The sequence below is a fragment of the Vipera ursinii genome, assembly GCF_947247035.1.
Source record: "Vipera ursinii genome assembly, chromosome: 2".
Classification (NCBI taxonomy): Eukaryota; Metazoa; Chordata; class Lepidosauria; order Squamata; family Viperidae; genus Vipera; species Vipera ursinii.
Genome location: NC_139513.1, coordinates 117,055,265 through 117,072,322, shown reverse-complemented (window position 1 = coordinate 117,072,322; position 17,058 = coordinate 117,055,265). Strand labels below are relative to the sequence as shown.

Here is a 17,058-nt window from a genome sequence, read left to right as displayed (position 1 = left end):
CAAGTCTCTGCTGCTGTGCCACGCTTGCGCCCTGTCACATACATCCCAGGGTCCTGGGGTGGCAGGGGACAGCAGGGATAGGTGGCAGAGAAGGGTAAAATACCCTGGTTTGGGGGGGGGAGGCGGAAATAGCCTGGTGGGGGAGTTGAAGAAGAGGGAAGTGTGACAGGGCAGGAGAAAACATAAGGTCCTGGCCTAACAACAGTACAATCCTGGGCAATGACCAACCACAAATGGGATTACTGGAATTACCATCACAAAATGATACAGTCATATGATGTTTTGCCTGACAATTGCTTCAACTGGCAACTCGAATTCCAATTAGGGCTGTTAAGCGAGGATTCCCTGTGCATTTTTTTTTAAAAAAACTTCACTACAGGTACTCTATTTTCTGGTAGTTTTTATCCAATGCCAACCAGATGCAACATAACCCTGTTTAGTTTTTTGAAGTCAGTGAATTTGCTAAGTTTTCAAAAAATGCCATTGGGCTGCTCGAGAATGCTTGGCAGGCTGTATGTTGTGCAAGCCTGCTCTATCTGTTTCTTGATATTAGAAGGCAAACAAAGGTTAAGCTGAAGTCTTTGTTTTTGTCCAAACAATACACTAGGGCAGTTTAGCCATAGTTTTAATAAACCACAATAGTTGAATTCAACAACACAGTAAGCCATAAACTTGTTCCAGCTTTATTCACAGACTTGGTAGTAAATCACCAATCTTCAAACGCTTAACCTATAATTCAAATCTTGGCTAGACTTGCAGAGGATTCCAAGACACAACTTGGTTAAATTAGAATACTTATTGTAGACAACTAAATCTCAGACTCAAGAACTGATTGCCCATTTCTCTGTAAAGAAGCAAAAAGCTTATATATTCATGTTTCAGGTTTTAAATTCTAGACTTCTTTCTCTGTGCTTCTGAATTAACAGATATTTGGCAAGTTGCTTGGGTTTGAGAAACACTGGAGATGCATTTACGTAATAGCCTGTGAACCATTAATTCATATTTCATCAAGTTCAGCTGACATTATGTGTTATCCTAGCATATGACTATCCTGTTTTCTGTATCTTCTACTCAACAAATCAGCAACATCCAAATAAAAAGTTCCTGTCTTATGTCACTGATTGTATAACTTTCTGTTCAGTTTTCTTTCAACACCTCTCTGAACTATTTCTGCTCCCCTTCCTTCATTACGATTATTCTTTAGTTCCTTACACTCCATGCAGCACCATATATTAATGAAGCTGGTTGTGTCACTTGTTTGCAAAAGCAAATAAAAATAGAGTACATGTCTATCCAAATAATAGAACGTGCTTATTAAGGGGACTGACACACTGATCTATAAAAATCCAGTATCATTGAAATCAATAAGCAAGTACACTTAACCAAGTTGTCACAAGGAATTCTACTTTTCATGTTGTTTCTCCAAAAGATAGAAGCATTAAAAGAGCTCATTTTCCCCATCTTGTTCTTTTGAAATGGCTGAACCATAACCCTGAAACTTTACACTACGTGTTCAGCCTGAGGCAAAAAAGCTTTTCACAGAATGTTTCTCTGCCTGAATGGTTTAAGTTTGCCAAATTAAATTGAAAAGAGGGTTTTATAGGAAATACAAGACCTATAATGAGGAACTTGTTAACATATACAAAAGTCTTACAGCATTTAAGGTAACTCTTAATTAGGTTATCTGTTCATATTTACATCATTTTATTTCAGTTATGGACGCTGAAGCTTCTTCAAAAGCACGCCAACAGCAGGGTTGTGTGTATACTGCAATTATGAAGCAGCAAAGAAATAATATATGGATAGTCCTCGACTTACGACCACAATTAAGCCCAAAATTTATGTTACTAAGTGAAACATTTGTTAAGTAACTTTTCTTGCCACTGTTATTAAGTGAATCACTGCAGTGTGAAGTTAGTAACAGGGTTGTTAAATGAATTGAGTTTCCCCATTGACTTTACTAGTCAGAAGGTTCCAAAAGGAGATCACATGACCCCGGGACACTGCAACCGTGATAAATATGAACCAGTTGTCAAGCACCTGAATTTTGATCTTGTGATAATGGGGATGCTGCAACAGTCGTTAAGTGTGAAAAACAGTCATAAGTCACTTTTTTCAGTGCCATTAGTTGTAAGTTGATTCGTATCTGCTTCTTGAGAATCAGTGTGTCGATTCATGTGCATGTATGAATGGGTGTTTATCTAAAGAGTAGAAAATTTCTATTTGCAAGGGTAGCAACAGCAGTTGTCACAATGTCCAAATGTCAGAATCATGACCAAATAATACTATTAATACTAAGTAATTGGAGTAGGATTATCAGCACCATTGCCTCTGTAACAGAACCTTATACGATATACAATAAGAGAAGTTAAGCATAGCTTACTTAGATTAATAAAACAGGGCACAAAACTTCTTTGGGTAAATAGGTATCAGGTTGTAAAAATTCACAATACCATGGATACCGAGATGAGACTTAAGAATACTTTTAAAACATCTGCAATCCCACAATGCTACAATTTACGGTACATTCAGTGCTGCATTTGATAAATAATAATAACACTTACTGACTGAACAAACACTATTCAAACAACATACTGTATCACATTTTTAATGACATCACTGGGCCAATATTCCCTGTCTTCGTTAGAAAGCATATGTGAAGGCCTATCTTAATAGGGATAATCAGTTCCCTGAAGAGGTAGGTTGAAGCAGATGTTTCAATCAATGAGATGACTATCAAGTGTAATTTGCAGGGCCCTTGCCTATGGGGAAAAATACCCCCACATGCACAATTGATGCTACCACTGCAATCTCCTCTGTGCATCATGAACTTCATGCTTCAAGCAACAAGATGCATGCAGAACTCAGTAAAAATCATGAGTAAGCACAAGACAAGAAACCATTGCCAAACACTCTGACCTCTATCAATCCATGATCAGGCAAATAATATAAAGGACATGAAACATCAACATTACTCTTTTTAGAAGTTGTAAAAAAATCATACAAGGAGCAAAATATATAATACTCTGGGAGTTTAAAAAAAATCCAAGGTGTACTCTGGGAGTTTAAAAAAAAAATCCAAGGTGTAGGTCAGGTCACCTTTGCATTCACTATTCATGCCCCCATCATAAGTGAAACAATGAGCATGAGTGGTATGCATAGAATATTTTTTTTTAAAAAAACTATAACTTTTCAGAAAGCACATAGCTTCTTAGCTAAGTTTTGCTGAAAATCACCTGGATGATCCCGCAAGTTACTGGAACAATTTTTTTTTTTTGCTAATAATGAGAAAATTTTGGAGAAAATGAAACACTACATTCCATCATAAGTATCCTAACTATAAAGCACAGCAGGCGGAGTCTGTTTAGAGATGCTTTGCAGCTTCATAATCTAGACCAGGGGTAGGCACCCTCGGCTCTTTTATGACTTGTGGACTTCAACTCCCAGAATTCCTGAGCCAGCTGGCTCAGGAATTCTGAGCCAAATTATGCAGGGGAATGCAGGGGAACTACCTGGGTCATGGTCATGTAGCACAACAATAATATTAAGCACAAAATCTGAGCAGCATTACACATGAAAAAGAACTGTGGTTTTTTGAGGATCACGTGCCACAAAGAAGCAATAATGTGATACACTTGCATAATTAAAAAAAAAATTACAGGCTCCATCAACAGAAGCGTGATGTCAAGAACAAGATAAGACTTTACTCTTCTCTCCAGTATTATCCACTATTTAGACTACACCTAGAATACTACATTGAGTTCTGGGCATCAGATTTTACGAAGGAGATTGATAAACTGAAATGTATCCATAAAGGATCAACCAAGATAATAAGGACTCTGGAGAAAAATACTTATAGATTATTTGGAGGCACTGTGTTTGCCTAGTCTATTAGAAGAGAAAGATAGAGGGAAACATGGCAGCTGTTTTTAACTACCAAAATCCCTATCATGTAGAAGATGGGATAGAATTGTTCAGAATTGTTCCAAAACAAAGGATAAGATGCAATAGGTTCAAATTATGACAAACTACCACTAGAGGCAGTCCTTGACTTATGACCACAGTTGGGATCAGGATTGCCATCATAATTCAGGGCAGTCATAAAGTGAGACGCCACATGAGTCCACGACCTATGACAGTAATCTCGGCAATCACCATTGCAATTGTTAATTAAGAATCACTTCACATATGACTTCCGCCTTTTAGGAAAACAGTGCAGCTTTACAAAGACTCAAAAGAGCCAAATATATTGTAGGACAGAGGTCCCCCACCTTTTGGGCACCAGGGACCAGTTCCGTGGAGAAAGGTTTTTCCACAGACCAGACAGTGCGTGGTTTTGTGTGCTGCCTACATTCCACAGGTGGGGCTTTGCTTATTTGTGCAGACTGGTTGCTGGCATGCCGCAGCCCAATACCGGTTCACAGACCGGGGGTTGGGGACCCCTGTTGTAGGAAATGTTCAGTGGAGAAGCTGGATCTCAACAGGACACAGGAAAAGGTGAGAGAACTAGGAGGAATGAATGAACTAGCTATCTCGCAATTTGTGATTTCTGTATCTCTAACAAAAGTTTTTTTTCTTTTCATCGTCATGCACGTTTTAAAGCATACTGCCTATTTTTAAATGATTAAATTCAAAGTGTTCTCTAATACAGCAAGGAATTTGTCTATCTTAATCTTCTACAGGTAGCCCTCGATTTACGATCACAATTGAGCCCAAAATTTGTGTTGCTAAGTGAGAAATTTGTTAAGTGACTTTTGTCCCATTTTACAACTCTTCTTGCCACATTTGTTAAGTGAATCACTGCAGCTGTTAAATTAGTAACACTGTTGTTAAGTGAATCTGGTTTCCCCATTGACTTTGCTTGTCAGAATGTTGCAAACGCTGATCACATAACCCCGGGACACTGCAACTGTCATAAATGTGAGACAGTTGGCAAGCATCCAAATGTAAACCATGGGAATGCTGTAACAGTCGTAAGTGTGGAAAATGGTTACAAGTCACTTTTTTCAGTGCCACTGTAACTTCAAATGACCACTAAACAAACTCTTGTAAGTCGAGGACTACCTCTATTCTCTTCCCTGAACGGCCAGAGTCACACATTGTTTTATACACATCAAGGGTGGACTAACAGCCCAACTTTTCCAAGTTAGGAAGAAAGCATTTTTTTGCCAAGAATGTTTATTAAATACTTTATTATAATTGGTCCAACCTGTTCTGTACAAACTCAGAATAAAAATCTTAATTTGAGATTTCTCTTTCTTCTGGTCTCTCTGCAATACAGAGAGTGGAGGCTAGAGAGGTTGGGAAATACTGGAGGTACTCGTTCTTTGAATCCTTTTTTAAATCATCCTCTCAGGCATGCAGGTGAAGATGAAATATAGAAAGTTGATGGGAGAGGCCAAGCCTTCCCTCATTCCATCAACAGAGCCTCTGGCCTTGCCTGAGTCATTTTTAAAAATAATTATTTCCAATAGTATGGAAAAACAAGCAAACAGGAGCTAGAGATTATTTCTAATTTAACTTGGCATTTTCTTGCTTTCTTCCATTGTCTGCTTGCATGGAACCAGGTTTATTACACAACGGAAGTACTAGCGAGAGCGAAGATGCTCTCTTGCACAACACAATGTCAAAGAACAAGCCTTCAAGAGGACAAGGGCGCCTGATATACTAGATTTTCTAAATGCTACCTTTTCTTTCTTTCATGAAGGTAATGTGAAGCTATCATTTTTTTTCTCACCTGGTGGCAAGGCCCTAACTAAAATTCACTCATTTAGGCCTGAGATTTTTTCCGTTATGAAACAGTTATTGACAATATTATACCATATGTCCTCTGGTGGTACTTAATAATTTTGTCCTACTATTTTATCTGCTTGGTGCACCTGCTCATAAAAGTAACATTTCAAAAAATTTTCAAGGAAGAACATCAAAACATTTTCTAGGATTGTGGTTCAATACAGCGAAAAAATTACAACAATGTACTTTTAGAAATGTGGCTATTTTTCATTGCCCTTATTAAACCAAACCAAAATTTATCATTTGGCTGTGATAATTCCAAGGAAATCTTTTTATAGTTTTGCTCTTTATTCTTAAATTTTATTATATTAAAAACAGAAATGGCATTTTTTTGACATAGACCAGACATATTGCAAAAATCTGGATGACCACTAGATGTTAGAAAAAACATATAGAAACCTCTAACTCATTGCTATTCTCTATTTGTCATTTTTATTATTGCAGTACTGACATGGTACCCATTCTTTAAATTAGGCATCTGTTATTTTCTATAAGCCTTCAGAAATATATAACACAAATAATTAACATGATATGAAAAGATACTGAAGTTTAAATAATATATGATTTAGTTTTACAACAACACACTTTTAAAAATAGTGTTATACTGATATTGGCTTTATACTTCACTTGGACTGTATTGTCAAGTATTATGACTTTATTAAGCTTTATACTATGACTTTAGTAAGTTTGATAATGCAGCTACAATAAATTTAATGAAATAATATTCACAACAATCATTATTCAATCAACTATTGAGTATTACCACCACCACTACTACTACTCAATCAACACTCCAACTAGGAAATCCGTATGTAGTTAAATGTATGGAATTCAGTTTGGACGAGAGAACAAATTAATGAGAGGGGGCCAAAACACTCAATTCACCAATCTTTTCTCCCTACCAATATCAAAGGGCAAGTGACTGCATAGTGGAAGGCAGAGCACTTCATCTCAAATTTTGTTTTATACAAATAAAAGAAGTCTCTCTTTTAAATAAAAAGCTGCAGTTCTTGGAGACTAAGTAAATAAGCTGATTTACAAAGAAATGCTATTATTAATCCAGCTTCTTAAATATTTTACTTCATAACATGCTCTTTTTATTAGTAGCAAATAAGTGCCAAGCAAATTTACCAAGCCAAAACCATTTCCTCCCCCTCAAAATAAAAAATCAAATAAAACAGGGGTTTTCTCTTCAGTAAATGACTTGTTTGTTCAAATTAGTTACCATCACTTTTTAACCATTAAGAGATATCATTTTCTTATCTGAGTCATCAAGTTTTTTTTAAAAAAAAATGGAACACTGAAACAAGACAATTAACAAATAATGCGGCACCTGCTGTGAAATCATATTCTTTAATATTTGTTTGCAGATGCATCTGCAGTATATTCAAAAACAAAAGACGTTTTGTTTTTAGAAGAATAATTTGGAATAATAATTATTTAAAAGCAACTGGTATAATTTGTAAATTGGTACCATTTCAAGGTCAGGAAACACTTTCTTTGGCAAGGTCAGGAAACTCTTTGGAGGCATGTTTCTCACAAATATATTTCAGTATAAAATATATATAATCTCTGTGGTGGATTATTTTATCAAGTTCTGTGCACTTATACTTACGAGCTAGCTGAGAATTCTAGAAACTGTCACCCCAACATAACTGAATGGGATTGGACTGGAAAGAGTTACAAGCAAAATTTAAGTAGGCTGAATTGGGATAATGTTCACTGGATGACTGCTACTTTCCTCTGAGAAGGCTCAGAAAAAATATTCAGCTCAAATTACTAGGAGGATATTCAATTTTATGAAGCAGTCCGACCTCTCAAACCCCCAAAGTTCTGATCAAGTACAAGTGCCGCCTTTGGGAGAGAGTAAGGAATCGCTTTCACATGGCTTAATTCCAGTTAGCATGATCTCCATACATGCATTTGGAAAAGGACAATGACTTTATGTAGCAGTCAGTTGCAGGCATTAAATGGAGATTCTAATACAGTATGTAATATACTTCACCAATGTATAAGAAATTGCTGAAGTATATTACATACTACCCATCAGGTTCAAACTGGCTGTGGGCAGAGTTAGCTTGCAATACTGTATGTGCTGTTACAGTAGTATTTTACAGCAAGAGAAGTAAATCTCTGTTATTGCTTTCTTGCTTATTTAGCTCAAATCTGTCAGTTAACAAGATACAATATAAACAGATTAACAAAACTGAAATAAAACTGAGTTAATTAAGTTGTTTTCACATTTCATACTATCCTTATAGATTTAACAGGGAAACTGTGCTTTGATATTTCTTTTAAATTAATTTTCTACCTCTAAAAATCAGGCAGGAGAGCCAGTCTAGTGCAGTGGTAACAAGGTTACATAGTGGGAGACTGAGTTCTAGTCCCACCTTAAGTACAAAGTAAGCTAGGTGACGTTGGGCCAGTCATAGCCCCTTCTCAGCCCTCAGAGGGAAGAGATAGCAAACCACTTCAGAAATCTTGCCAAGAAAAACTGCAAGGACTAGTCCAGAAAGTTGCCAGTGACGTGAAAGGATGAAAAAATAAAAATAATCAGACACTAGAAACTGATAAGAATAGTGGATATCAACTACATGAGACAGCCAAAATATAGTAATGGAGAATATTTTATACTTCTGTAACTGTATTCTTGAAGATGAACCAATAGCCATTTATATTATCCACAACTTTCAAAGTAAGCAGATATTTTTGAACAAGGTGAAAAAGCTTATTAGTTCTTTCAGCTCTTCCTCAAGTGTACAACTATACACTATTTGTTCCTTCAATTTCACAGGTGGCAGACATTATTTCCATATGATTGACAATTAAGTGACACTGCGAGGGGCAGTAAAGCAAATCTGCTACTGGGCTGAGCCTTTCATTTGCCTGCAATCCCTCATACAATATATTCATAGAACAAATTTCTAGTTATTTTCCTTAGAGTTTCAAAACATATGTCCTAAGGGTCACATATATAAAGAAATGGAATCCAAGATTATATATCTGTCTTTGCTATTAATTACACTTCAAGTTTATTTTTTTAAACTAAAAGTTCTTGAAGATCCTCTCAAAAATTAAACAAAATAAAAACTGAATTCATTAGAAAAAACACTCTAACAAAACATAAAAGACCAAGGTCAAACAAACAAAAAAAGGAAATAATAAGCTTTTAATAACAAAATATTACCAATACAGCTACAGAAAAGCATGTAAATGATTCTCCTAGTCTGTAATATACCACAATAGTGAGAGAATTTGAGAAGGGGTCTACAGTACAGTATGTTTAATTATCTTAAGTTAAGTAACAGTAATAGCTTTATATTTATGGCTACTCTGAGGAAATCAATTTATTTTGAAAAAAAGCTAAAATTATTTTTAGGCTCACTCATTCTTGAAAAATATTTTTAAGTTGAATAATAAACAGAAGCAATCTATACACGTAAAAAAAACTTTGTCCAAGAATTTGTTTTATGATTATGTACAGTTTATTTAAAAATTAAATGACAAAAGAATATTTTCAAAAGAAAAAAATAATTGCGCAGAGATAAAATTGTTTATTAAGAATTCATTTCACCTGTCTAGCCCTCCAAAAACAAACCACAGAGCTATGTACAAAGCTAGACAATCTGGGCAGCCAGCCATAAAACATTACTTCTATAGCAGATTCTGCTTTCACTCTTAAGCTCTCCACAGCTGTAAAACATAACAAGAGATGTTCTGGTAACCAGCTTATATGCCTCAGACTATTTATGATTCAAAGGCTAAAGTTTATTTCCTTCACTTTGAATCATTTTAGATATAAAACTATACCCAACTGGGTATTCAAGGTTAACCTTCTAGATTGCAGAGAAAATAAAAACACAAAAATTACTTGCTACATAGTAATATCTGACGACTTTCCCAATAGTTTTTATTGAGAAGATGAAAATAGGTAACACTCATGCAAATATACTGATTACAGTATGGCTATAGAACAGAAACATACTTAAATGCCTTTCTATTTTGAAGTTCACAGCTGAAAATATTGTTTTGATTCGAAATGTTGACCAAAGTTCAAAGAACTATATAATATGCCAAATGCCCAAGAGTGTGTTTTTTAGTTTCTCACTGTCATCCAATCCCCTGAGACAAACAAAATTCAAGGACTCCTCCAAACACATACAATTAGAGGACTGAAGAAATATAAAAATCTGCTATCTCCCTGTATATCAGTAGTGTTTTGTGGCTCTCTGAATCGCAGCTCTTAGTACACCTAGTTTAAAACAGGTTCCACTGAAATCAATGAAGAATCCAATTTAGAATGTTTTTATATGGAGATTCATCTTTCTCTACAACCTGCTATATTTATCCATAAATTGTGTCATGCATCATAGAAAACTAATTTGATAAATGTTACAGAGCATATTACAATTCATCAAAATATTTGAGTCTTTCAGTACTGATCCAGCTAATAACCTTTATAAAATTACTGCAAAGCTCAAGACATTATCACCAAAAGGCATCAGCTGATACTAAATTGGCTAGACTGCAGCATCATCAGGCACTTAAAAGGTTTCTTATTATTCATCTATAGCACTAAAATAGAATGATCAATTCCTTTCTAAGGCTTCAACGTCAGGGGGGGAAAGGTTTCAAGTATGACATTAACTTGTAATATGGATTTTAGTTTTTAACAACAGTTTGATGGTGCATCAGAAGGTAACATCCTGCAAAGCAAGGAATGCAAATCCTAAGCAGCCAAAACAATACTTTTATAGTTCATGGTGTATTTCTGTCTTCACCAAAATGCATTAAATTTAATATTTCAAATTGCTTTATATGAAGTAATGATATCAACTAGTGACAGATTTGAAAGGCAAAGAAATTAGCATTTATTCCTTGGATGAATTGAAATGAGTAGAAGCTAAGCATTAAGTCTGTAGTGTTCTCACAGAGACTTTGTTAGCAATTCTTTCCATCTGAATCCGCCTTTGCTGAAGGAAAAGGCTGCCCCACCCCTGACCTTCTCCTCCTCCAGCTTGTTTTGGAAAGCAGCCAGATGACAGTACTGGGAAAAGTGCATATTTATTTCAACAAGACCAGCTGTAGAGAAAAAACTAAATGTAATTTTAGGTATTATTCATTCTTCTTTCTCAATGGCCTCGGGTTTTTTTTTTAATTCCATTAAGATGCTAATTTCCAAATTATATCTACATTGATGCTTTAGTAACTCTATTCTTACAGCTTGCTATCATTAAGGAAACAATCAACCTTGTAAATAAAAGTGAATTCTCCATTGATGGAAATTCGTTTGGATCTTTAACTAAGACAGGGAAAAATATTTATGTGAACTTTGGTACAGTGAGTATTCCTTTTTGCCTTTTTTTTTACACCTGGCTAAAATATTGAATCTCTGAAACACATCCAAAGACACCACACCCCAAAAAAACCTGTTGTTAGACATATGATACTCCAATGTTTACCATGTGATCCTTGAATTTATGATACACTGAATACTGATGCAAAATTTAAATCAGCCAAAATAGCTGAAATATTTAATGCCTTAATAGTTGTCTACCCAGCAGTGTTAATCTCTGTTGCTAAATGGTACATTAGCTCCAACTGCAGATAAAAAATTGACTGCTTTCAATGGGGAAAATAGCGATTATTGTGCAAAAGGATCTCTTTCATCCAATTTAAAAAATTGTTACAAGAACAATTTCCAAATATAGAATATTTATCTTCTTAGTACACATTAAAAAAGTGTGAGGTTCAAAGCCGAACTTCTCACCAAAAGCAAGATCCAAAGGTAAGTGCATTATTCAATGTTCATTCATCTGCTATCTATTCAAGAACTGTGATGAATTTCACAAAGGCATGACTACTGAATCACAAAAGAGATAGTATGGTTTCAAAGTACAAATACTTTTCATGAGACAATGCCTGCTTAGCTGATAGACTAGCATTGACACAGAATTTTTTATCAATATTGGGACATCCAATATTCATATCGTGAGGAAGAACAAACTTGCATTTGGGATATTTTAATTAATTGTTTTAAAGTGTTTTGCAGACTGCTTATTGACACAAGAGCCTAAGTGAATCAAACCACCGGCCTACTTAGTCCAATATTTATTTGTATAATGGCCATCTAAATGCCTATGGAAATCCCACAAGAAAACAACAGCAGCTTCCTCTGCTACTGTTTCTCAGTAACTGATTAAGCATGCTATCTCTGATCCTGAAGATAGCATATAGCCTCATTTACTAGCAATCTTCTTCTGCATGAATATATACATAATCCCTTTTAAAATTATCAAAGTTGCTGGCTATAGGTGTGTATTGTGATACCATGTTCCAGTCTAGATGATGTGTGAAGAAGCATTTTCATCACTCAGCATCATTTGACAACCTTTGATTCTTGTATTTTTTGGGGGGAAAAACTTCATTAATTTTTTTGTATTTCTATGTACGGTTTATATAGCTCTATTTTGCCCACAGTTACTTTGCATTGTTTTCTCAATCAAAAAGCACTAATTTACATATGAAAATGATGGAATTGTCTAATAATTATGGTTACCATTTTCTGCACTGTTTTTAGCTTGATAATATGCTTTTTGGTATACAGTTGTTGGCTGTACATATAGCATTTCAAATATGGTCACATTATATATTTGCATCAGAACATTACAGAATAGTATTATTTGCAGCTCCTTTGTAATGATCTCCAGCATAGAATTCACATTGCTTTTCATAGCTGCTGCGCACTGCATTGACATAGTCACTGAATTATATCTATTATACAGTAAACCCCACTATTCCTTTGCTCTGGTCAGTCACTCTCCACTTGACTATTCTTTTTCAGGAAATATGAAAAATCAATAATGGATTTTTAATGCATTTCCGTCCTCTATATTGCACTAAAAGGACTATATTTGAACCCTATCATTAAGGCCATTTAATTCTTGATCAGTGAAAACATATTTGCATTAAAATTAAGAATGCAACAAAATTATTGCAAAACTAAAAATCTTGTATTTTGTACATAATCTACTTAACACAGCAATGAAAAATGGAACACCTGTTATGTTAAAAATATGTTTAAAAAGTTAACCAAAATGTATCAATAACTATACATTGGAAAGAAAGAAAATAGTTTAATGATTTTTTAAAAGGCCATAGCCTTTTTTCAAAAGTTACCTATGATAAAATAGTTTGTTAACTGAAGGGTTACTAATACACTTGTGTAGGAAATTTAAATCTAAAATTTAAAAAATAAAAATAGCAATAAAACATGTTTGTATCTATGAATGAAATTTAAATATTTGCGGCATTTTAGATAAAAGTTGAGAATATACAACCTAAAGAGACCCTCAACTCTGATGATGATCAGAAATTCCTGTAACAAGTTATATTAAGTCCTGAGTTTTTCTTGTGTAAAACTGTTCATTTTTCTAATTTCTGATGGAAATGATACTATATGGACAAAACAGAAAAAAACTCAAATATGCAGAAATCATAATGAAACACATTATCGGCTTTTAAAAACATTTCAATAATTATTATAGATGCTTTCTTATGTAGGTATTTCTCACAACCTAGGTTTCTGTTATGAATCTGGTAATAAAACCATTTGTCTAGAGTACTACAGAGATGTTATGTTTGTTCCATATGCAGACTTTTAAGTAATCAAACCATCTTTTTGTATTGTTTAGAAAATGACAAAAACATTAAGGAATTTTAAATCAGCCTTAGTCACCTGTGTAATATTCTTTTAAAAGTATCACAGCACTCTTCTGTGCATGAACTATGTTTCTAGAGAGCCTAGTTTTTGATTTAAATAACCTGAGGTTTTTGTGTACAGTGTCAGTAAAGTTCCATATTAAAATTACATGCAAATTGTCATTCTACCTCTGTGTTTATATTTAATAATTGTTACATTTAATAAAAAATACTAGGAAAAGGGGAAAAAAATCTAGCCTTATTAAGAATACTCCAGCAAAGAAATGGAGACATCAGAAAAACTACTTTAGAAAAAAAAGGCTGCAGTCCTTTGAGCATACCAATTGATAAGTCCTACTAAACACAATGGAATTTAATTTAAATAAGTCAATACCGAATTGCACCGCTCATTATTTAAATACCCAACTGTAACTAATCACAAATGAAGTTCAAGTTTTGACCACTTGGTTACATTCAATCAGCTTCTCTATTCTAGCAACTGAAATTGCCAAGATTAATTATCACTATTTTCCAAACAGCACACCAAATGATAGTAAGAATTACTAAACAGCATGCAAACCCTAGTAATTCAAAAGAAATCATTTCTCATTATTTCCATTTTCTTCCATATTTTTTTTTCCATAAATGAGGCATTTGGATTTTTCAATAGTAACAAGAAATATGAGAAACATTAAAGTTTTTAAAGTCTCTGAAGCTGTCAGCTGGGGATATTTTAGCTTGTGAATACATCAGCTTGATAGGGAGATTTGTTAATTTTTCATTTTTAATAATTACATGATTAAAAAACAGGTTACAGATAGTCCTGATCAAGATCTCCTGCATAGGGAACTGCAGGCACTGAACTTCATAGGTCTTTTTCCATCTGTAACTTTTTCTACCTCCATATTAAGAATGTGAACGGTCCTTACCTTGCTTCGTTTCTTTCTGGGGACTCTTTGGCAGCTTTCGACTCAGTCTCCTTGAAAAAGAACAAATGAATATTTTGTCTGGCGCCTGGGAGTTTCACTACCGTGCTCCTTTCTTTTTAATGCTTTTTCTTACAAAAAATACCCGTATTTTTCACGTTGAATATGAAAAAAATCTCTCACGGCCAATAAAGTCAGGTTTGTTTTTTTAAAATATCTATGCTCGTTCCAAGTTAAAATGAAAAACAAAAACCATCAAAAAGTATTCTGCCACAAAAGAGGAAAGGGGTTGGGAAAATCACACAAGAAACCAACGGGAGAAGAGCTGTATGCTCCAGTTTTATTTCCAGCCCAGAAGGTAAGTGCAGCAGAAGCAGGTCCAATTGCAAAACAAGATTTTTCTTCTTCTTCAATGAAGCAAAACTCACAATTATGAGTTCTCAGCTAAATTCTGCACAATTTTGTTTTTAAAATTAAACATACGATGGTTGCAGCAAAAATATACTGTCAGGGATGAGCGTGAAATCTGTATCCTTTTGTAGTTGTTCAGGGTACGGCTTTTAAAAAGATGTTGGTAGATTCTCAGTTTACAGGGAGAAGCATCTGAATATTTTGTTTTCAAAAGTGCAAATTAAAATGGATAATATCGAACCCATTCAAAAGTTTAAAGGAGATTAGCTCAGAAAAACAAAAAAGAGCCAGAAGACTCTGAGACAGAGATCCAAGTATCCAGTAAAGTCTTTTTTTTAAAAAAAAAGGAAAGCGAGATGTAGAACACAAACAGAAAAAAAAACAAAGATCTAACAGTTTCTTTCAGGAAGATCCAAGGGGGAGAAGAATCCAGGCAAGGATCCACAAATGCCAGGGAAATCCACCAGCAGTGCTTTTCATATGTGGATCCAAGGAAGGGAGCTCCAGCAGTCTCTCTCATGTACTGGGATCCTAAGAGGATCCAGAAAACAGGCTTCGTGGTGAGGAGGGAGCCCACCACTCTCTTTCATACGGATCCACCCAGCCAAGCCAAACATAGGTGGATCCCGAGAAGAAGGCAAAATCCAGTCTCTTTCTCACAAAGACAGGATCCGCAAAACCCGGGGCGACCCGGAGTTTCTCATAAGGAGGTCCGTCAGTCGTTTCCTCTCCCCGTGGGATCCACCCAGTTAACTGCAGAATCCACAGCAGCAGCAGCCGCTCGCTCTCCTGTCCCTCCCCAGCGATTGACGAGAGATTCTCTGGGGGGAACCAGGGGGATTTATGGAGGCAGCAGCCGCAGGGACGGCTCCTCGGACCGAGCTTTCGCCTGGAAGGGAAAGGGGTTGGGCCGCTGGCGGGACAAGCAACGCCGCTGGGTTCAGTGTTGCCGCCGACCCGGCCCTCCACTCCTCCTTGCAGTAGCAGCCGCAGCAGCCGCCGTCGCCTCCGCCGCCTGTGCCCTCCGCTTCAGGAGCAGAGCTGCTGCCACCGCAGCCATTTTGTTACTAACTGACAAGAGCCCCGCCAGGCAGCCAGCGCGAGACCACAACGGGACGAGGAGGGCGGGAGCAAGGAGCGAAGGAGAAAGAGAGAGGCGAGAAGAATCCCTCCTCCCCCCCTCCCTTCCCTTCCCTGACCTCAAACAGGAAGTCCCGACCACCTCTCTCCGATCACGTGGCAAAGCCGAACGCATAAAAGGCGGCTCCGAGACATGCAAAGAAGATATTAAAGGCAAGCCAATGGGGGCGGCGGGAGCGGTTAGCGAGCCCCGCCTTTCTCGCAGCCATGTCTCGTCGCGAGAGAGCGGGCGCCGAGGCTTTTTCCCCCGGCTAGGTGGTGCGCGCTGCTTCGAAAGGCTTGCCTGCTCCGTCCATCTTGTGTGTTCCCTAAAGCTCCGTAAATCGCAGGTCGTTCCGGCCGCTTTGCACGGAGAAAAAGCAAAATGTAACCCAGGCTGGGAATGAGAAAGTGCAAGGCATTCGTTTCGGTAACCTTTCGAGGCACGACGTAGCAGCCGCACTGAACCGTTTGAAAAATAAATAGGTGGTTTTGATCTGCCTATTTATGTAACTGTATCCTTGGTTGACGTAAGCCGAAGCCATTATTTTAATCGCCTGCTTCTGTCTCGCAACACAAGCCTTCGGTGGGGTAGTGACTGAAAGGAGACCCCAAATGAAAAAAGATACAATGTCGTTGCAATTTTATAATTTTATTATCCGCTTAAACAGCTTTAACCCATTTCTTCTGAGTTTACCATAAACTAAGCAGTGAGCTCGCGCTGCCGTGGAAAGATCAGGGTATTTGGCAGAATTGATTTCAACCTGTTCCCATTAGAGATCTCTGGTTAGGATAATAAACCTGTTTCTCAGGATGACATACACAAGGTAAGCTACACCTGTTGGGATTCACCCAGCTACTGAATCTGAAGAGGCACTTAGCTGAGGATGTGGCTTGATGTTTAATATACTCTCTCTAGCGAGAGAATAATAGTATAGTTCTTGCTTTGGTGGTCCTTGCTTTCAATTAAGTGTGCACGGACTCACGGCCAAAGATAATTTTAACCTTTACAACTTGAAAGGAGCACCAAATTAAACTGAGTGCCTCCAGTGTAATGCCTGCAGATGCAAAGATTTGGGGTAAAGTAAATAGATTTTATCTCTTGAAT

General features: G+C 36.4%; 1 protein-coding gene across 1 annotated transcript in view; it reads right to left on the bottom strand.

Annotated features, from left to right (window-relative positions):
* The window catches only part of TNRC6C (trinucleotide repeat containing adaptor 6C), a 147,335-nt gene extending 131,251 nt beyond the window's left edge, over window positions 1-16,084 (bottom strand). The window contains exon 1 of the mRNA XM_083352361.1: window positions 14,424-16,084. The gene's annotated coding sequence lies outside the window, so the exon portion shown is untranslated. The remainder of the gene's footprint in view (window positions 1-14,423) is intronic.
* Window positions 16,085-17,058: the final 974 nt, after the last annotated feature.